The sequence below is a fragment of the Hippoglossus stenolepis genome, chromosome 17 (genome assembly GCF_022539355.2).
Source record: "Hippoglossus stenolepis isolate QCI-W04-F060 chromosome 17, HSTE1.2, whole genome shotgun sequence".
Classification (NCBI taxonomy): Eukaryota; Metazoa; Chordata; class Actinopteri; order Pleuronectiformes; family Pleuronectidae; genus Hippoglossus; species Hippoglossus stenolepis.
The window spans coordinates 21,173,503-21,196,389 of NC_061499.1; positions in this window are offsets into that span (position 1 = coordinate 21,173,503).

Genomic DNA, 22,887 nt, shown 5'->3' on the forward strand with positions numbered 1-22,887 from the left:
TGATATAAACATGGTTTTAGACTGAGTAGGACTGAGCATTAGCATTTTGAAACAACTGATTGATTTCTGACTTAGCCAGGAGGAGGAAATAAAAGTATGGAGTTTTCTTTTTCATGACTAAAAAACTTTCATTACCTAAGGTTCAAAACATAGTCTTGATTAAAAATTACAACAAGGTCTTTGGCTAAGGACTTGGCATAATTTGCTGGCTCACCCTGATATGATTTGAGTTTATTAGTGCAGAGCCACCAACTACAATGATCTCAGATTTTTTGTATGGCTTTGTTGGAGAATGTCTGACATCCAGTTTTTTTTATTTCCTCAAGGACTGGTACAGGTAGAGCTGTGTGTCATCAGCGTAACAGTGAAGCTGGCCATTAATGTTATGGATGATGTCAGAGGGTTAGTGAGAGGGAAAATAAAATGTGGCTCATAATTGAACCCTGAGGGACACAAAATATTGGCATTGGCATGAAATTTATCATCAACATAGAGAAACAGCTGTTAGATATTCAAGACTTGAACTTGATGATTTTCAGCAAATAAAAGGTCATAATAAACTTTAAGAACAGCTATTTCAGTACTGTGGAAACACTGAGTGCCTGGAGTATTTCAAGTAGATCATTATTTGTCAACTGTGCTAGTTTTTTTCTAGGATTTCGGATAAAATTGAAACAGCAAAGAGGTGAGAGGATGAAAATGAACACTCTATGTGCTTAAATGGTAAATAAATAAATACAAACCATTTATATAGCGCTTTTCTAGTCTTGATGACCACTCAAAGCGCTCAACAGTACAGTTTGCCATTCACCTATTCACACACACATTCATACAGTGCATCTATTAGCAGCACTTTTTTGTTCTATGACGGGCAATTCAGGGTTCAGCATCTTGCCCAAGGACACTTCAGCAAGCAGATGGGGAAGATTGGGGATCGAACTGCCGACCTTCAGGTTGGAGGACGATCGCTCTACCACTGTCCCTTAACAATGCCATTGACGACAGATGGAAATACGGATGTACATTGCTAAAGGACTTATGAAATGAAATGATCAGTCAGTTAATAGCTCAGAGACATAGTCTGCGATCTTTTTTTTCGTCAGTAAACACATTGAGACATGAGACTGCTCACAGAGGTCAAGTGATGAATGCAAGTTACTGTAAGCAGGGGCACCAACAATCCGGTAAACGTTTTCTTCTTATGGACCTTCTGGGATATCAAGGTAGAAAATTAACTTGCTTGTGCATCAGTAATTGCATCATTGTATTTCTTCATTAAATGTTTCATAAGGTTATAATGAACATGCAATTACGTTCCACTCTGTGCACCTCTCTCTTTAGGGAGCGGGTGTGATCATTTAGCCCGGGGGCCCTTTTGAAGATTCTGGTTCTGACATGGTAAACTAATTTCTATGTTGCAAGGCAGAGGTTGTTTAAAGGAGTTCACAAGAAGGTCAGTATCAAGGAGGAGAGGTCCATCTGAAGAGAGCGATGAAAATCAATATGAGACTTGAGTAAATGATGCAAGAGCGAATGGGGACCAGTGTAATTTCAGGAGGGAGAGAAGATCACAAGTTCAACATATTAAGAAGGTCAACGATATAGAAATGTGTAGGCTGCATACTAGAACAACTAAAACAAAGAGAATATACTGTATACATCTAAACAATCAGGGTCTTCAAAACAAATCATTTTTCTGCCTTGTCTAATAAGAGTGGTGTCAGATGTTGTTCTACTATGTCCTTCAAAATTAAATAACTTTTAAATTGATAGTGGAGGCATTCTTTTATATAATGCAGCAATCTTTAATATTTGAAAAATGTTAAGGCCCAATCTGTTACTGTGGTGCTGAAGTTTCCCTCAAAAGGTGGATGTACTGACGTAGACAGGAACCTGTTCACATTTCTCATTGTCAAATGTTTCAAAGACATAAAAGAGAACATTCTGTGTCCCACAGTTTTGTTATTGCATCAAGGGTAAACCACATTTACAACTCTTCACTCTTTGGACCGCACATCAACAATTGATGATGAATGTTAGGCTGGCAATTATAGAACCACAGCAGAAATGCTGGTGGTTTCAACACACACACACACACACACACACACACACACACACACACACACACACACACACACACACACACACACACACACACACACACACACACACACACACACACACACACACACACACACACACACACACACACACACACCTGGGATCTGTGGCTCAGGAGGTAGAGCAGGTGGTGGGTGGCCGATCCTCGGCTCCTCCAGTCCACATGTTGAAGTGTCCTTGGGCAAGAAACTGTCGCCGGGGCTGCACTGGGTGCTTGTGCAGCGTGTGACAGCTGCGTCGCTGATCTGCTGCTACTTGCGTGCATCTGTTGTTCACACAGGGCATTTCTGCTGCGTGTAACAAAACTAAATAAAAACAACTAAATTTAACTAAATGACTCCAGTCCGGCAATAATAACAATACAAACCTCGTTAGAACAAATGACAGGATTCAGTCAACAGAAACGCGAGAGTGCTTTTACGTTGAAACAGGTACAGGAAGTAACTGTTATGTGTCAAACTCGATTTATAGACATTAAAAACTATGGTGACAGATCTTTTCCATGGTTAAATTTGCAGTGAACCACACGTGAAAGTACCCCACTCTCTAGAAGAGCAGCGTGGCTCACAGGAGATGAGCCTGAGACGTGCGGCTCACCCTGGCAGTGTGGCTCCTGTAATCTGATAACATGGGCACCGAAATGAAAAGCAAGACGTCCTGCGGCGCACCGGTGTGGCAAAGCATGAATCTTACATTGCCCCTGTAGTCAGTGTGAATAGATGAGTGACAGACAAGTACTGTGTAAGTGTGTGTGAAAGAGTGAATGTGCTTTGAACTGTATAGGGCTTTGAGCAGTCATTATGACCAGAGAGGTGCTCTATAAATTCAGTCCATTAACCGTTGTTCATCAGTGTCTATTTGGCTCTTGTAATCCTTTCTGTTACCGTTGGCCTCTTATGGCTCTGTGCATGTCTGACCTCCACCACTTCCTATGGCCAAGCCCTACCTAACACAGAGGTGTGTAAATTATCACTGTTTATTGGATATAAGATATTTTAAAGGTCTGTAAAATGTTCTTTATATATATTTGTCTGGGTTCTTTTGTGACCATCTGGGTGAGTCATTGAAGCACTCGTGAGCCCATGTGAAAAATATCTGTCTCTTTTCTCTACCTAGGACCACATCATCATCGATGCGATGATAGAAATGATGTATAAGAGGTTGAAGGATTTTTTTTTTTTACGCAGCCAGTGAGGCGTGAGCATGGAGGTCCTACAATGCTGTGTAGTGCTGAGGGGGAAAGTTGGTGATAATTATGCACAGGTTTATCATCTCTTGAGCCATTTTTAAATCAAAAAATTATAGCTGCAAAAATCAGTGAGGTCCTTGAAGCACCAGCTGTGCATTGGAAAGACGTGAATGCAGGCTCTGTTGCAGTACTAATGCAGGATACAGTAGATAGAGGATAAAAGCACGGTTTGGGGGCTGTAGGAGGAGGGGGGTTAACGGTGGATTAACCTACAGTGTCGAGTCTGTGAAATCAACAAAGGAGGAGACGATGGATTTGAGGATTTTGTGTTTTTCCCTGCGCAACATGAATAAGCCAGCCTGCGAGAGAGAAAGGACAGATACGAAACAGTCAGAATCTCACTATCTAAATCTGAAAACTAGCTGATAATGCCGGCTGAAAACCGGCTGGTGAGCTCTCTCTCTCTGCGCCGCTCTCGCTCTCTCGGTGCTCGAGCAGCTAAATGAAGCCTTTGAACCTCTTCACAGCGATGGGAGCTGAATGCTCTATCAACGGCAGCATGCTGCAAACACACTACCGGCCCAGGAATCCAGATAAACATATAAGAGGCGCTGGCCGCCGTCAACAGGCGCATTCATGGGCAGACAATAGGCCTCTGATCAGAACAATGATTATGCTGGCCCTCAGCCGTCCTGTCATTGGCAGCCCACTTTCTCCATTCCTATCATTTTAATTAATTCTGTGATATTTCCAAAGACGGCGCTGCATAGACCCCTAATGAGAAACCTCATCAAAAGACACGCAAGCCAGGCAATTTGAGCTGTGGCTGGCATGATATGTTGCACTTTCAGCCTTCTCCTCCATCCCCAATTACTTGCTTTTCTTCTTGATGCACAGCAGTGCCCATGCCCACAAAGAGCTCTCATGGTCACCGACAGAATTACACATATTTTTGTGTGTTCCCTTTCATTTTCACCCCCTTGAGGGAACCCTTTCTCTTTTTCGTCTCCTCGTTTTTTTTTCGTTGACTGGTTTGCTCTTGTGTACTGATAGCCATCTCATTGACTTTAATCAGCCATCCATCAATGTGACAACGCTCTAAGAAGAAAGGTTTTCAGGCGCTAGTTAATTAATCTGCCCGTTCCTGTCTACCTGAACTGCTCAATCATTGAGTAAATAAAGGCAGTCAAGAATGTAATTGTTTGTTTTCTGTGCAGACTTTGGAAATAAAGGCACTTTTTCATCTCAAGGAGCTGTGAAAGTTGCCCTTTTCACTTTGATTCGCCAGAGATATCTCATAAAGCAAATGAGGCAGAAGTGTACACAAACGTCACATTTCAGAATAACTTGTTCTCGCACTCTCTCCTTCCTCACACAGCACCAGCAGTAATTCTGCAAAACAAAAAAAAAAGCTGAATATTGTGAACAACTGAAAAAGTCAAAAGATCTGAATCCAAATGCAAAGAACGGATTTGGCAGTGAGAATGATGGACAGCAGGGGAGCAGGCCATGATGGAGATGTGTATGTAGTACATTCCCACAGGAATTATTCTGCTCCACGTTATGTTTGATTGTAATATGTGTTAATTAGTATTTGCAGTGTGGGACGAGCTGTTTACATGCCTGTAGCAAAGTATTAATGTGCTTGTGCTGAACCCATTTGCTTTAACTGCCATGAGAAAGCTACGATTTTGTATGGTGTGTAATCATTTGTCACGTTATCTCATGACATCATCACAGCTATGCTAGTTTTTGTCTACAAACCTTTGCTATTGTGAGATATTTCTTGCGGATGTGTCATATGTAGAAATGGTTCCTCGTGTTTAATCATTTTACATCTTGCACTGACATTCAGTGAACGGTCGACTCATTAAATGAGATGACTAAGATGTGACTTTGTGGCTGGAGATCTGTGTGATACCTGTGCAGAAATGCTGCTGTCACGGTTGGCCCCTTTTTCACTGATGCAGTGCTGCTGCTGATGTCTGGCTGCTTTGCCTCAGGAGGTAGAGAGGGTCGTCCACCGAAAGGTCTGTGGTTCGATTCCCCAGCTCCTCCAGTCCAAATGCTGAAGGGTCTTTTAGCAAGATAGTAAACGTCAAATTGCTCTCGACGATTGTGCCGACAGTGGAGAAATGTTGAGTGATAGAGAGAAGGCTGTACGAGTGTGAGTGTGAATGGGTGAATGTGGCTTGTACTGTAAAGCGCTTTGAGTGGTTTATAGGACTAGAAAAGCACTACATAAATACAGTCCATTTTCCATTTTAAACCTAGAACCAGCTGCAAGCATACCACAAAAAAGGTTCAAGGTTACTTTTACTGTTTTGAATACAGAGAATTGCTGCCTCAACACATAACACACACAATCGAAACATTAAATAGGATACATGTGCAAAACATTAGCTTGTGCAAATACAAATTGCTTGGTTGTCCCTGAGAGTTTGATCAATTCAGCTGCTACAACCATGTTTCTGTTTGTCCTCCATGCACATCGATGAGTTTCACTGACAGAGGGATGGATGAGTGTTTGTACTGGTTGTGTTTGCACAGAGGGATTCTGTTCCTCTTCCCAGAGTTCATCCGTACGTACATATTCAGAATTCAAAACATGAGATGTGCCAGACAAAAATCCTATTGGCCTGCGCCTCATGGTGGACTGCTCAGATCCTAGGGGGAGGTGGGTGTGGGCATTCCCATGATCTTCCCTGTTTTCCTGACCAGGCTGGAGATCTGAGCTTTAGATTGGACTGTTTCCAAACCAGCTAGTGATACCGTACCATAAAATGTACTCTATCGTCTCTCTAAACCAAAAACTCTGAGTCTGCAACGGTCATTAGATAATTTCACTACATATTGATCATATTTTGAAGTGACCCAGTCATTTGTGTATCAGGTAAACAAGAAAAGTGAGCTGACACATCCCTGCAGGGCCCCTGTGCTGGTTACTGCTGTGTCAGAAAGTGCTGAGTTGAATTTCACTGGTTGTGGCATATTTGATAAGAACAAATAGCACCACTTGATTAGAAAGTGATTCACACATGTAAGATGGCACCTGAACGGCTGGTTGAAAAATATGGAATCACCTATATGTCAGTGGCTCCGCCCCGCCATTTAAGAAAACAATCGTGAAAGGGGTTCTGTCAGAATTCCATCTGATGATATCTTCCACAATGTAACGTTCTTCTTCAACTTTCATGAGAGTCAATTTCTCAAACGGAGAGACAGAGAAATGAAGGCCAGTTCTCAAAAGGTTCTAAAGTGGCACCGGTGCAAAAGTGGTGTGTGACTAATCCCTGTTAGAACCACATCCTTACACCAGAGATGGATCTGTGCTCTAAGAAAACACTTGTTGTTGGATTTAACACTAGAGTTGTACACTGATGTACGTTCTGTACGGGTTTAGTTAAAGCTTTTTGCTTTTTGAAATCAATTTTCCTCATTTTTGTTTGGTTTCAGATCAACTACACTTTTTTATCAAAACTTGCATTAATTTAAATTATAAATGATGTATTCATTATTTTGTATTATAATGTTTTTTAAGTGTAATGTAAAATATTTAACTGAAACTGTCAATAGCAAAAATGTAAACATGCTAGAAAGAAAAAAACATCCATATCAATGATATCAATATAAATCTAATAAAACAATGTTCAAGTAAGGCATCATGCAGATACACAAGAGCATGATGTGTGTACACGTTCATGTTCTACCATGGAGCCTGTTTCCTTAGAGGTCATCCAGGCCATGCACCTTTGAGAGAAGTAGAATTGTTGGACATGTGTCTGTACGGCAGCTTTAAACCTTGATTGCATTTTACCTCCTGGACCCATTTAGCACATGTATTGCATTCTGGCAAGTTATAATATGATGTGTCAGGCTGTTTGACCGCCTGTTTGGTTGCTCCAGCAGCTGCTGGAGTGGCTGCTTGAATGCTGAGGTGTTGCTTAGTGGAAATCACTGATGTGATTCAGCCAGACAAACGCCGTGTAAAATGTGGAGAGATCTGTGAAGTGTACGACATGCACGGCCCCTCCCCTGCTCACGCTCTCCACTCCCACTCTGAGTGAAATCAGCCACTGAATCAAAGCCAAACAGATCTAATCAAGCAGACAAGACCAGTAATGACTTTTCAATGAGACACATTAGAAATGGAGTGTCACAGGCAAATCTGAATAAAGTGGCAAGTGTTCACATGTGAAAGTTCAAAGTAAACCTGGGGGCTGATTGTAAAAATATAGTCAGCTTACAATCCTTATATTTTATATATAAGACAAAAAGTAAAACTTTTCTTTGCATAAATTAACTTAATGTATTTTGTTTATAATGTATCATACTTCTATGTAATCTTGGACTTTTTTGTGAGGTTACTTATAGCTTAGAGGGGTTGTTCAAGCCTTCTCAGGTGCATCATCAAGAATGGAATTGTCCTGAGTATGGTTTTGATATGAGCAGATGATGAACAGACTGGATGTGAGTTTCTTGGCAGATGGAAAAATTAAAAACCATAAGTCGACTTCACAGAATCACAGCTCAAAGCAAATAAGAACATAAAGAAACAACAGACGCTGTTTAGGAAGGTTCCTAACTGAGTGAAATGAGCTGGAGGTAATCAGCGGCTGCCATTATGAGAGGTGTTGGGATTCTATAAATGATGAGGAAAGGAGCCTCGATGTGTCCTAACTTATCCCCTTCAGCATAGGCAACACTGGACCCTGCTTTATGAAAGGACTTGCACCTGGCCAGACCCACGTAAAAAAAACCCATATATTATATATTATATTCTCGTGACATGATCCAGAACTGATGCAAATCCTCACATGATCATCTGATCTCATGATTTCTTCCCTCACACATCTGTCTAGTAAGGGGAACAAGCGTATTGAACTTATAGTTAACGATATCATCATCACAACTGAGCACAGATATTAATTTAATATCATCATCCATACTAAATACAATAGTAATAGTTATTTCAATCCCCCAATTACAGAATTCACACAACAACAGCATATATTCCTTACGTTATGTTATTTCAACATTTCAGTCCTGTTTGTTTTATTTCAATTTTCAATACATTCTATTTGTTGTTACCTTCTATGAGTAACTGATGGTTAAATGTTCTCTCTGTATGAGCTAAAACCATATTTTCTCAGGACGTGTTATTGAAAGAAAACTGTATTGTCTTTGCACAGTAACATACAGTATGTAAGCATCTTCTGTTAAAGTCGTGAAAGTGAGGTTGGATTTTCTCTGCACCGTGGTTCTCCTTTCCTAACTCCTTACGGCTTCAATCGGGTGCAAGGAATGGAGGTTAGGAAAGGAGATTATTTGAACTTGCACCCCTGGAGTCAGTGGAAGTGACTCTCTACAGTGAAGGCTTCCCAGCATCTATCCAGAAAAGGTGTTGATAATTTCACTGAGTAATCATAGAGAATAGAAACTCCTAAAGATTCAGATGCTGCTTCACATTTATCAGATTCTAGGAGCTAAAAATAGTCAACAAATACTTGTCATGGCACTCAATAAATAGGAAACAAAAGCATGTCCTCATCATGGACGGCATCCTGTCCTCAACCAATGTCTGGAGCATGTGCAGGTCGACGCAAATAAATTAAATGGATGGACGCAGTCAGAGCGACTGAACGAAGACGACTCGTCGCGTGTGTTTTCCAACACGGAACAAATCAGCCCGGAGGGGGAGGAGCTGCGGCTAATGACTAATAAAAAAAAAACCTTGGTGACAATTGCAAGAGTGTTGTCCTAAGAAATAAAGGGTATACATACTTATATATCACTTCAACTGTAATCGATCTCTAATCGTGTTTTGTGTTAAAGGGGACATAGCATGCCCATTTTACCACAAGTTGATATGGTTCCTTGGGGTCTTAATGAAATGTCTGTAACATACTTTGGTCAAAATACCACAAGGATCATTTAAAACAGCTCCTTTTTACCCTGTATAAAACAGCCCTCCACAGAGTGACCTGTTTTGAGTGCCTGTTCCTTTAAATGCTAATGAGCCAGCTCCCTCCCCCCTCTCCCCATGATTTTAAACGATATAAATTACATATTTTATATGATATAAATTATCAAATATGCATCCCATACTTTGTATTCCCCTTCTGTTGTCCTGGAGTTTGAATTTTCCCAATCACATAATTAAATGTCCCCTCTGCCCATCCACTACCAAGCACACAAGCAGACAGACAGAGAGAGAAAGAGAGGGGGGGGGCTATGAAGACCATCATTTACCCCCGAACCCCGACATTCAACGGGTACAACAACAAGCAGAGAAAGCAGAATCGCGGGCTGACCTTATATATACAGTCTATGGGGCTGGAGAACGGCGCTGCGCTGCCTCGCAGCGGCACTTCCGCGTCAGTGTATCCCGGCGGAACTACTGTAACCGGCGGAACTACTGTAACCCGGCGGAACTACTGTAACCCGGCATACAGTAGCGCTGAACACTGCGGAAGTCTTCCACACTGCTGGGTGTGGAAGACCGCTGCGAGGCAGCGCAGTGCCGTTCTCAGCCGCAGCCGCCTGGCTGTTCACACGGACGTGCATTTCTCCGCTGGTCAGCCCCATAGACTGTATATATAAGGTCAGCCCGCGATTCTGCTTTCTCGCTTGTTGTTGTACCCGTTGAATGTCGGGTTCAGGGAGAGATTGCTGAACACTGCGGAAGTCTTCCACACTGCTGGCTGTGTGGCGCTGACACAAATTCCAGCTCACGCACGGGAGAGCGAGCGGTCGCGCCCGAGCAGCTGCTGCAGCCTCCCAGTCCCAACGATCCAGACAAATGCCACATGTGAGTGAATCGCGGGCTGACCAGCGGAGAAATGCTCGTCCCGTGTGAACAGCCAGGCGGCTGCACGCTTGGGAACGGCGCTGCACTGCCTCGCAGCCTCCGGTGTAAACCCGGCGTAATGAGTGTGGGGGGACGGGGGGGGGTGAGGTGGGGGGTGGGCCAAGACCATGTAGGGAGACTTCCAGTTCCTTGTTACGACACAAAAACCAGGAAGTGCAATCGAGTCGCTCAAGCATGACGTTTCTGACTTAGAGGAACTATAACAAAACGCACGAGTGTTTTTTTCCCAGAGTTTTTGGGTTGGTAGACATGCCAGATACCCACATTAACCTGTAGAAGCACTAACAAAGTGGAATTTGCATGCTATGTCCCCTTTAAAGGAAAGGTCCTGCATATAAATCTTGAATCAGGCTACAAGAAAGACTAGCACCTTCACTTTGAAAACCAAAATCTATTTGCTTTATCTCTTGTATTTGGCTGTTACTCTGAAATCTGTGGTTCTGAGGAAACATTTTGGCCTGTTTGTTTCTGATCCCTCAAAATGCATTTGATAACATAACATCCAAATCAGATGAATAGGCAGTGTTACAACCCTGTGTAATTCAAATTATCTTTGATAATTAGCCTGTGACTAATGATATTCTAAAGTGCACTGCTCTATATAAATTAGAATTACCTGCTATAACAAACAGCGTGCTTGGATAACTGTGTTACAAAAATCTTTTACATTATGCACCAAAGCAAATAAACATTGATTTCATGTTATTATTTCACACCGGAATTGGGTCTTTTCTTTCCCAAAGAGAGGTAAGGTGAGTTAATAATGTGTCTTTCTACCCGCACTTTCCAAACACGCTTAATTATAAAGTGCTTTGCTGCATTACGTTTCAGGCCCTGTCCTCTCCACATATCCGCTGGCATCCTCAGCGAGGCAGGAAATTGAAAGAAGTAGGCAGAATCCTCCACAAAGCTGACGGAGGATGAGCCGCTGACCATAATTACCACAAGTGCTATCCAAATGGCACCACCTCACTTTATGGACAGTTAAGAATACCCATGCTCTCTAATGTGCTCTCACAGCTCCATCAGTGATGTTCCTATCCACTGGTCATATTCAGACACATTGCTGCGGCTCGCAGACAATGGCTGCTTAATAGCCAGCTACTCGAAGACACTACATCAGTAGCTTCATGCTGCTGCTGAGCTTTATAGCCCATACCACTAGTCAGTGAATGTTCCATCAAGACATAGTAACAAATGAATGGCTTCACTCATCAGTCTGTCTTTTTCTCTACATCCATCCAACCAATATGTAGCCTGTGTGAAGTATATGGCTCAGAAAACCTTTTGTTTAAAATGAACCTATAGTTAGATCATAATTCGATATTCATGAAAAACTTTGATAGATCAAAATCCCAGGAGAAAAATATTTTTCTTTATTCTATTTTATTCTAATAGTAAAAAACAGGTTGAACCAAAAGAAACAAAGCTGGTGTCTTGTACTGACAGTGATGGTCAACCACATTTCACTTAGTGTTCAGCAAAACAAAAGATATGGAGTAGGACACAAACAACACACCACTGCTCCTCACAGCTTTTCACTTTCTGAGAAGAAACGCCCAAGTCGAGCAGTGATATCAATATGTGTTGCCATGGTTACCAGACGTTTATTGCAGAAATATATAGATATCTCTTGACATTTCATGAACGATGCAGCTTTCTGTGAGTTCACGTGAAAAGCACATAATAAAATCCTGTGGTTGGCCCTTCAACATCATAAAGGAACTCCAACTGCAGCTTGAAGGGTTGTCTTGTAAAGTAGTCAGTAAAATTACTTGCTGACCAGAAAAGAGGAGGCACTAAATAAAGGAGTTCATAATGCATCTGCCGTGTGGTGCAAAAAAACCCCGACATTCTTCATTCTACCTTTCTGCTTTAGACGAGTGTCACTGATGAACTGATACATCGTCTTCTGGGATATTTTGACACACACTTCATACCGAACTGCCTTCCGGGCAAGGTAAGCTGAGCATAGCAAAGCCTGCAGACTGAAAGCTGTCATTTCGGATTTTAAAAACACATCTACCAATACCACTAAAGAAGAGTATTAATTAACAATGGATCATATTTTTTGTTTTGCCACATATACAAATGAAAATGTAAAGATGACAGTTGGGTGTGATCATAGACTACACTTCCTCCCTCTTCACAAAAATGAATCCAAAATACCATGCAAACGGCGCCACCTTGATGTCATTTGGAGCCAGAGTCTGCGCAGTAGAGACTGTAGAGTGGAGCTGCGTTATCTACTGTAAGTCCCACTGATACATGCGTTCGACCGATTGTGAGTCTCACCTGTCAATCATTTCACCCCGTTTTTATAGCAACTCATCTCAGTTCATGAACAATTGAATGTAAAATCTATGTCTATGTAAAGTCTATGGTCTGCATCCTCAAAGTATATGGAAGTAGTATTCCTCTTCTTCGTTACTATGTTCACTTTTGTATTAGTGTCCCCAAACTAAGCCGTGGACCTTGGTCCGTCGTTTGTGCTTTTCTCCAACCACACAAAACTCCATATAAGAAATTCTAGACAGATGAGATGACAGATGAGTGTGTACAAAACAACTGAAAAGTAAATGTCAGAGACCTCAATGCCGACCACATGACCACCTGCCATCTTCCTCTACCCTGCAGTGTTGTGGAGAAGAAGAACAGGTTGGGATGTTTGAGAGAAAGCCAAGCCATTTGACTCCCTTCCTGTAGAGGCACAGTCACTCAAGGTCGGCATGGAGGCTCCAAATAAAAGACAGATATCTCCCCAAGTGTGATAAGCCCTGAGGGCAAGCACACACATATTTCAGATGTTCTCTTGTGATAATCGTCAACACTATACGATGCCCTGGGGGAAGTGATTAAAGCACTTTGTCTTCAGTTATACCTACCTCGGCCAATCCTTGTCTCTGATCCCTATCTGAACCTTGCTGCTGTTTGCCCAGACAACGGAGAGCACATCTCTGTCTTCCTCCATATCTCTGTGCATCTCCACTGCAGTGTTTATTCAAAATATTGAAGACCAATTCAAGCCACAGAAAAAAAAAAAAGTATAAAACAAACTTAACACTCAATAGACAGTCTGGCATTTTGAATGCTGAGGCATGCTGGAACTTGGCCATCTTCCTTATGCTAAATCTAAATAAACTGAGCAGCATATACAGACACCTGCAGCTGAAATAATGTTTTGATTGTTTTATAGGATTTGTCTACTGGGTGAATTTTAATATTATATTTGAAAAATTATTTTGTTATTACACTTTCAAAATACATAACCTTGCAACCTCACTGGCAACCCCTGCAGGGTGCAGTGTAAATTACACCCCAGATTATGGATGTAGGAAGGTGAATTCTGATCGAATGTGAAGCAAACTTTCACATCACTTTGTGAACTGTGTGGATTAACTAAGTTGTGTGTAGTTGTAAAGAGTGATGAGGCTTTTAAGGGTCATTATTCAATTTCCTAAATATGACCCACAGTATATCTATGTTTCCCTGATTAGGTCCTTGTTATGTTGCAATGCTTTGATTAAACAGAGTTCCCAAGACACGAAAACCTATTGGTTGTTTGAAGGAATGGCCATCCAGCCAATCACAGCCATTTGACCAACCCACCAGGCCAAGTTGGAGTAAACAGTTGAGCTACTGTAAAATGCATTCTTGCAAAGAGGGCTGGGGCTTCTGACGCTCACCTCTGGTTGTCAAAGTTGGGAATAAGACCTCAGAGTCACGTCACGTTTCTCGTGTAACTTTGTCTTATGTGACGTGTCAACTTTTAACATACAGTGAAATAGGCTGACCTGGTGGTTATGCTAGCTAGTTAGTTAGCTACCTCAATCATTACAATTGCAAGCCTGATGGCACTTTAAATATGAGCTAACAACCAGTAGCAAAGGTTTGAATGCCACCCTCTTTTGAGAACATCTCTTGCACCTGGAAGTGTTGTCTCGTTTCTCAGCAAACAGCTAGTTAGTAGGCTAGTAGTCATTAGCAAACCAAACTAGCTAGCTTACTGTTGATTGGTGCTCATTAGTCATAGTTTCCGGGTGACATCCAATAGCTGTATCCCAATTCAGGGGCTGCATCCTCCAGAGAACTCAGTCTACGCAGTCTACAGAGACCAAGCCTGTGTAGATCGCAAAGGCCAAGCCAAAATGAAACAGTCTGGTCTATGGAGGATTTCCTAAGGGACTGCTTACTTATTGATAGAGCCATTCCTTTTTGAATTCTAATAATAATCAAACACATACTTTCAGATAAACTATAATGAGAAATCCTTAAAACCTGCAGACTGAATGACAATCAGGGCAGTGAAAAGAACAAGCAATTGAAATATCCTCTATCTCTGTATATTTGTGCTCTTTCAGAACCCAAGCAGAGGTCACTGTTAAGAGTTGGCTCTGTTGCATTTGGGATTGCTACTTGAAAATCAGGGATGTTCTGTGTAGTAGATTTCTAAGGGCATAGAAGATCAAATACTTCAAGCAGAGGAACAAGGATTCTCTCCTCTCCTCTCAGGGGGCAGGGGTGGGAGGCTGATTTGAAATGATAAAAATATCAAAGTTTGAGGTGTGAGCCAAGTAACAAAAAGAACAAGGCTCGAGCACAACTGTGAGTAGTGTGTCAGATCCTTAGAACATCGAAACACAACCCTAGTCTTGACAAAAAATACAGAGCAGACATACATATTGTACAAAGCCCTGGCTTATCTAGCACTGTATGTATGGTTGAGGTTAACGGAAATATTTTGTTAATGTGAGGGAACGAACAGGGACAGAATGGAATTACTTTCTACCTTCCTAAATAGCAAAAAAAGAGAAAGGGGAACATTGGCATTGAATGTGAATTTCATGCAGTGTAATCATCCAACATCGGGCTGTGAATCATTAGCAGGGATGCACTTACATTGGCTGTAGAAATGTAGCTTCATTAGTTTAATGTTCGAGATTGGAAAGAATGTGAGGGGAAGTATAAAACTTCCAAAACTAAGTAGTTTTGTTCCAACAAACACAGTATGGGCTGGAAAGTTAGCTTTAAAAGCCAGAATCTCAATGGCTGCCCAAATAATAGTTCATAGGGATTCTCAATTCTGCCAATTTCAAGAGATGCAATATGTTTTCTCAGCATGTTGAACACTGTATCTCCTTGCAATTTAATGCCAAGAGTGAGATGAGCACATTGATAGCAGTCACACGCCTGTGGGCAAAATAAGGAGCTGTACTCAGGATGTTGTTAGCTTAATGTAAAGACTGGAAACAGCTAAGCTCAACAGTTAAATAAAACAATTAAAATAAACTTCCAAATGTAGAAATGACACTTTGTGCTTTTAGGGGAGTTGCATGCTAGAGTCATTTCTTGGCAGAGAACAGCTGGCTGCAGCAACTGTGCAAAGAAACCCTAAGACTTGTCATTACAGTAAAGGTTGCCAAGTTACTCAAGCGCTAAGCACACAGCCATACGAGTGACATGCTGATCTTCTCATCTCACTTGTGGAAAGAATGTAGAATTCTGAACTATACCTTTACTTAGATAACTGCTTAAACATTCTTTATCAGGACTCAAAACAAGATAATCATTTAGTGGGACTAATAACTTGAAAGAGTGTCTATCTGTTTATATTCAAGTGACAAAGTCTGTAGATAGTGACAATAGTACTGAGTCTTTTTCATCTGGAGCGTAGGAGGGAGGGAATTTTGTAACAACACTGTAACAATATAGTAATTTAATCCAAAGTAAGATCTTTTGTGCCTAAACAATTCCTAGCCATAGTGTTGTCACATCATAAAACAGAAATGATGTCATCCTGTGGATAGATAAATGTTGTTTTAATGGGCACTGACAAAGAAAATAATTCAAAGTTTAATATTCACGACTTCATAAAATCAGCATTTCTGATCAAAGCTGTTAATCACCTCAATTGAACTAATGTATTTATGGGAAATTCTAAACCAGTCAGTTTTACATTTCCAACTTTTTATAAAAGCAAATGCTTCAACTGTTTGTTTTCCTTTTGGCAAATACTTAATCCTCCACCACTCAACACACACAGCTGTTTACTTTATGCCATTGCCATGATGGTGGCTTGGAATGTGCAATAAAAAATATAGCTGGAAGGTAAAACAGCAATGTCCCCAGAAAGTATTCCAATGGTGCACATGTGGAATTGAGTTAGTGAGTGTGCAATGTCACAGCGTGCTATGACGATATGTAAAAGTTCAAATAGGGATCAGTTCAATTGGTCCTGGAAGCAAAGTGCTGTGCTCTGCTCTCTCTGCTGGTGTGCTGCTGGTAATTGATCTGGCAGCACTACCAACCATCTGGGCTCCAGTCTCTTCAAACACAGTGAAAAAGACTTACCGTGCACTCACTCAGATCTGTTTGGACGGGCTGGATGGATCTGCACAGCCAGTGGGCACAGTACCAAGTGGAAGGCTGCGTTTCTCAGAAGTGCTGTGCCTGCTTCTGCAAACACTGTACTAACTAAAGAACCAACATGATTATATACAACTGCCTTCAGGAGATAGTTTGGTACCAGTGTTGTGGGCAACAAATACACTTACTAAGTCATTTTCAGACATGACCTACGGCTAAAATCCAGAGAATTGGATCCAGACTTTACCCGTAGTCTGCCTTTCACACATGCACCACACAGCAGGAGGTTCTCTGCACAGACGCGTTCACAACAGCAACAAATCCTTGCAAGAGGGGAAGCAGCCGTGTGCAGCAGACAGAGGCGGGAAGTGACGTATTAACTCCGCTGTGTACACCACCCCAACACCGTCGTCAGCCCTTATCACCACAAATTCTCTTAACATCATCGTCAGTGTCTTTTACTTGTACTTACACTTAGTTATAATTTTTGTCTTCTGCCTCAGCTCAAATATTTGTAAGCTCAAACAAGTCTAATTCTCAAGAATTATGACACAATATGAAACATCAAAAAAGAAACCAGATGATGATGCTGTAATTTAAATCTCAAAACTCAAAATTTAATAAAGCCACGCCCCTCAAACCATTTGACTGCCATTTAATTGGTCCCTTTCTCTCTATCACCACGCTACCCAATGGCCTAGCAAATCTTCCTTTAGTTTTTAACCATCACATTTCTCAGCCAAGCAGGCACAAAGGTACACACAATAGTAGACTGTTTGCATGTCGATCATTAACTAACCCTTATGGATTAATCGAATTCTGTGGGAAACGCTGTGATCTTTTTTTTTGTTATTTTGCATAGTGTTAAAAACTGTAAAATGAAAAGAAAACTATCTTGATTCTCATTTGAGCTTACAGCCCAGACTGCAGTTTACATTTATATTATAAATGAGCAGAATCAGAATCGCCATGGACCAAAATATCTTCAGAGAGGGCAGTGGTAAACAATCATTGGTCATAACTCATTAACCATTCGTCCTATCATTATAAATCTTGGTAGACAGCTTCAGGCCTTGTTTCCAATCCAGACCCATTGGTAGCACCAAAAATACCAATATGTTTCACGATCAGTTAACTAAGTCCGATCATGTTCATTCACTGAAACACATCATACCAACACTGGTTATTGTTACAGCTTCCTCCAGCACCTTTCCTTCCTCATCATGCGCAATAATGTCATGATTGTTGACTTAGCGTCCAAAGTATAAATGTTTGTGGGGGGTTAAAGGAGTCTCTCAACCATTAGCAGCTGGAGCTGCCATGCACACAGTGCAGCCCTGTTTATTTGAGTCTTCCACAGAAACACATATGCTGTCATTCTGTTTCAATTAACCATAGTTTGCCGCTGTTACAAAACAACAAAAAGGGTCCCCTTCCTTATCACACTACTCAGACCTTCAGAAAGAATAATACCTTATTGAATTGAAAATAAAGCTACTGATTGGAGTTTTCAGGTTGTTGAAAAGATGAAAAGTGGGTACCAGAGTCACATGTTACTTTCCTCTAGTGACAATGTGAAGGCTGTGGTGAAGCTAGTGGGTCTTGACTTAAGAATATTTTGTCATACTTCTTTTCAAGGTCAAGAATGCCCTTTCTTCGATAATTCAATGATTTCTGGACCCAAGTGCAAAAACACACAAGAAGACAGGTGCACTAAAGTTACTTTTAATATGAGAAAACTGAATTACCTGCAGACGGGGGGGAAACCTGAAGAACAGGGAGAGAGACAAGAATAAACATAGTCTGGCTACTGCAAACTCAGGTGGGAGAACACATCCAGTGAGTGGAATACCGAAGGACAAAGGTGAAACTAATCAGGGCAGGGCAGCAATTACAAGGCTGAAAAATAGGAAGAGGGAACAAAGACAACAGACGCACAGGAAAACTAATTTCAAAATAAAAAAGGGAAATAATAACATCGTTCCGGAATAAAGTCACTCAAAGTACAGATCATCGGAATACAGACCCAGCAACCTGTGAGTCTTGGACTTGTTAAATATGCAACATTAATTAGGATGTCTGCTGAGTTGGCAGATGACAATGCACTGTGAAACGTGGCAATGGATGGTGTGAAGGCTTTACAGGTGCACAAGCTGGTAATAGTAAAAGTCAGATTCACACTTTCCTAACTTCCTAAACCATACGTACTACTTCACTGCATGAACACATTTGAACATGCATGAACATTTCCTGTGTTGGCACTAGATGTAAATCATGTGCCACAGTGTGTTACAATATGAACATCATTTCTTTGGATACAGGGCTGACAGTTAGTACGACTACTAGATCCCAAGATGGATAAAAATTGAATGTAAAAAAATACTAGTGATGATTTCACTCGTGTGTTTCATCTAAATTGTATGAATTGTTGTTTTCTCAACCCTAAAATGGGCCTTTATATTTAAATACTTTATATTTACACCTGGAGCAGGTCCTCTCTACGGAGGCCACCATGTTTTTTTACAGTCGTCCAAACTTGACAAACGAAACACCTTTTGAGTTTTTACCTTTGTGGTAGCCTTGACTGAAGGCTACCACAGGTTCTCTTTCATCGTTGTTAGGGGAGGGTGAAGTGAGGGCTATTCAGCTGTCAAATCAAGAAGTTCAAGAAGAACTATAATCATAAATGCGTGTGTGAATAAATAAAGACGGGTCTTCATGGGTAACAGTTGTGGAAAAGCACTTACACTTTTCCTTTTCCTACTTTGTAATATTTACTATACTGACAATGTAGATATTGTACTTTAGGAAGAAGCCCAGCAAACAGCCAGAGAATATTAGCTGTGAGAGTGTCCTTCGTGTAGATGTGTGCTGGTGTTTGGGCAGGAGGGCAGGCAGGAAATGGCAGCAGAGAAGTGGTGGCTGTCTGCTCAATGAGGGCGGCTGTCTGCTTGAATCAGTCGTGGGCACAAACACTCTGCAATGGCCTGGTTAAGGGAGGCCAGCCCGCCAGAATGAAAGGTAATCTCAGATATCACTTTCAATATCCCCGGCAGCGGGTGCAATGGAGAGGAGCTGTATTGAGCCTTCTCACTGGATTAGTACTGTGGTCTCCTCAGAGAAGAAGCGACAGAGGAGAAGTCTGTCTCCAGGGAAAACTCACTTACTGTGCACCTGTCTCCACCTATCTCTGACTCTGACTATCTTCCAATGCTACACTGTTTTTAACTGGTCCAGAGTTTCTACAAACAATGTATGATAGTTGCATATATACAAAATAATCTGCTTTGTGTCTGTGAATTTAAAGTAAAGCTACATTACAACTTGAGTCATTTTTTAGCTAGATCCATAGTTTCTTTTGGTTGTACTTGGTAACTGGAAAGTACATGGTGAGATCAGGAGACACAGTGACATTGCTAAAAAAACAGCTACATTGTTGGTTTATGGTTCAAGCTCCAGCATTTTCTACTGCAGCAGTTTGTGATGCTTGGTATTAGCTTCTCAATCAATCTGTTTCAATAAACTTTCAGTGAACTTCTAACCTAGTGTTGTGTCCATTATTATGTTCTGTGATCAAACAAGTCATAAGAGCAGTCAAAGGAAATGAAGCCTCCAGCTTTTGTAGAAGGTAAGAAATATTACTATTGATTCATGCAAGTTTCTGTTTTCAAACCAATTTTCCTACTGACTCCTCAACCCTCTGTCTGGCAGTGGGGTTTTTTCAGTCTGTGGACAGAGTTGAACATGTTTGCTTCTACTTCCTCTGATTAACTTAGCAATTCCTCTTAAGCTATTTGTCTACAAAGTAAAAGCACAATTATTTTGCTGCTGTAATGCTTTCTATCAAGCTGAATTGCTGAGCTTTTATTTTGAAAAGTTTGGAACTCTGGTCTGGGTTTCTCACATTGACAATGCTAGCATTATATATATTGTTAACCATGTTCACCATATCAGTTTACTGATCATGTTAACATATCAATGCAGTTGACACATACAGGGTTTTTTCAGTAGCCCACATTTGAACATTAAGCCAATTCATCATGGTGGTGGCGTTTCCATCAGTTTTCAAAGTAACAAACTAAAATCACATGACTTTTCACCTACACTAGAACAACAATGCAGGAAAGAAAGAGCAGGGATTTATCTTCTTGTAGCGATGGTGTAAACTGTATACAACCAAAGTTGTGAACTCACCTTCAGGTCACATGAAATAGTGAAACTCAATCGTGAAGATATCTCTGATATCATGACAACATCCTGTTCCATCATTATGACATATATGTGTGTTGGTGGAATTAATGAATACATGATACATTTTGTATATAAATGTATAACCTTTGTCTCTCCTTGTGTAGGGTTAGAAGCTTCAAACTAATTGAAACCCAAGCACTTTGTGACTTTGCTCTGTGAACATTGCTGAATATACTTTGCTTACTTATTATCTTCAGAAAAATATGGGTTATCCAGTTATAATACAGAATTGATGTTTAAATTAATGCTATTTACTCAACAGAAACTGGTTCTCACAACAACATGAATATGAGATGATAATAGAAATACATGTATGACGCTGGAGGATGATCTTAGCTGGATGCAAGTGTAAACAGCTACTAGCTTCTGCTGACAACTGAAATGGGTAGATGGGTTTACAGACATTTGTTTTCATCAAAGAGCAAAGCACATTCAAACAGAGCAGCACGATTTCCGCCTGTAAATGCTCTGCTTGCATGGGAAGCAATACATCCTACTTCTCAGGCTTTATCTGTCGCAGCAGCATGGCCTCTGTTGGAGAAGCAGTCTTCATTCCATTCAAGGTCACCCTCCAGATGCAGTGGAGTCACTCAGCTGTGCACCTTCTAGGAAGTAAAGAGGAAAAAACGCCAAAGCTAACTCATTAACTGTGACTGCTAAAGAAGCAGAAAAAACAGAAATGAGATGAGAGGAGGAAAGAGGAAGAGAATCAATCTAGCGTTGGCCAACCACAGGCTGTCGTGGATTTGTGCATCTTGCAGCCTTGTCTCTCATCTCAGAGTGACAGCGCAGAGTAATGACTGGTAATGCTTCACTGTGATTACCTAATGTCATTTTTCTTCTCCCCACACTCACACTCCATGAGAATGTTTTATCTGGGTGCAACAGCAACGTGTGTGAGTGTGTGATTGAGTAAGCAAATGAATGAATGAGTGAGGGAGTGAGTGAGTGAGTGAGACAGCAAGTGGAAGAGGGGTAGAGGCGGGGAAAGCTGAGCTTTTTATCTCCTCTGGCAGTGTGTTATGGCACCTGCAACACCGGAAACAACATTGGTGTCATGTCTCTTTATTTTTTTTTGTTGTTTTTTTGCAGGATGCCGAAACTGAATTTTTCCATAGGAAAAAAGTAAAAAGATATTTTATCCTACGATAAAAGTTTGTTCAAAACTCGAGTGTAAATTCTCATTAATAGTTAGAATCCCGTATTAGAGATTGGATTTAAATGTCCCGGGTTCCCAGGCAAAATTCAATTCAATTCAGTTTTATAATCATAACATACTTGCATTATCTCAATGCACTTTACATGTTCAGGTCAAGATCTTGAAATTATCGAGAAACACAAACGTTCCCACAATGAGGACAAAATAAAACAATAACAGAAGTTAGTTAATAAACAATAGAAAATTATAAAAATATAATAGCTCTATATGTATATACATCATATATCAAAAAGCTCAAATGAATATGAAAATCTCGTAAAAATAATACTGAAATAAACATTAAGTACTGTATAAATACATAGAATAAATACAACACAGCATATTTGAATTAATGAGACGGCCACAATATGAAGTAATTTGGTTTATCAAATAATTTGATATACCTTAAGCCGGAAATTCGACGCCATTATTTGATTATTAAATAATGACATAATCACACTAACCACATGTATATACATGAATACTGCCACGCATATATATGCATATAGACACACCAGTGGTGGTTAGTGATACAATTTATTGGGGGTGGTGATTTTTTTTGAGGGGGGCAACCCTTACCACAAAAATGTAGCCTTATTGTGTCTAAGTGAATGTGGGCAACTTTCATGCCGTTTGTATTTTTCAGAGAGGTGTTTTAGGTAAATGGTAAAAATGGTTTTGTATTTATATAGCGCTTTTCTAGTCTTGATGACCACTCAAAGCTCTTTACAGTACAGTTTTACATTCACCCATTCACACACACATTCATACAGTGCATCTATTAGCAGCACTTTGTTGTTCTATGAGGGGCAATTCGGGGTTCAGCATCTTGCCCAAGAACACTTCGGCATGCAGATGGGGAAGACTGGGGATCGAACTGCTGACCTTCAG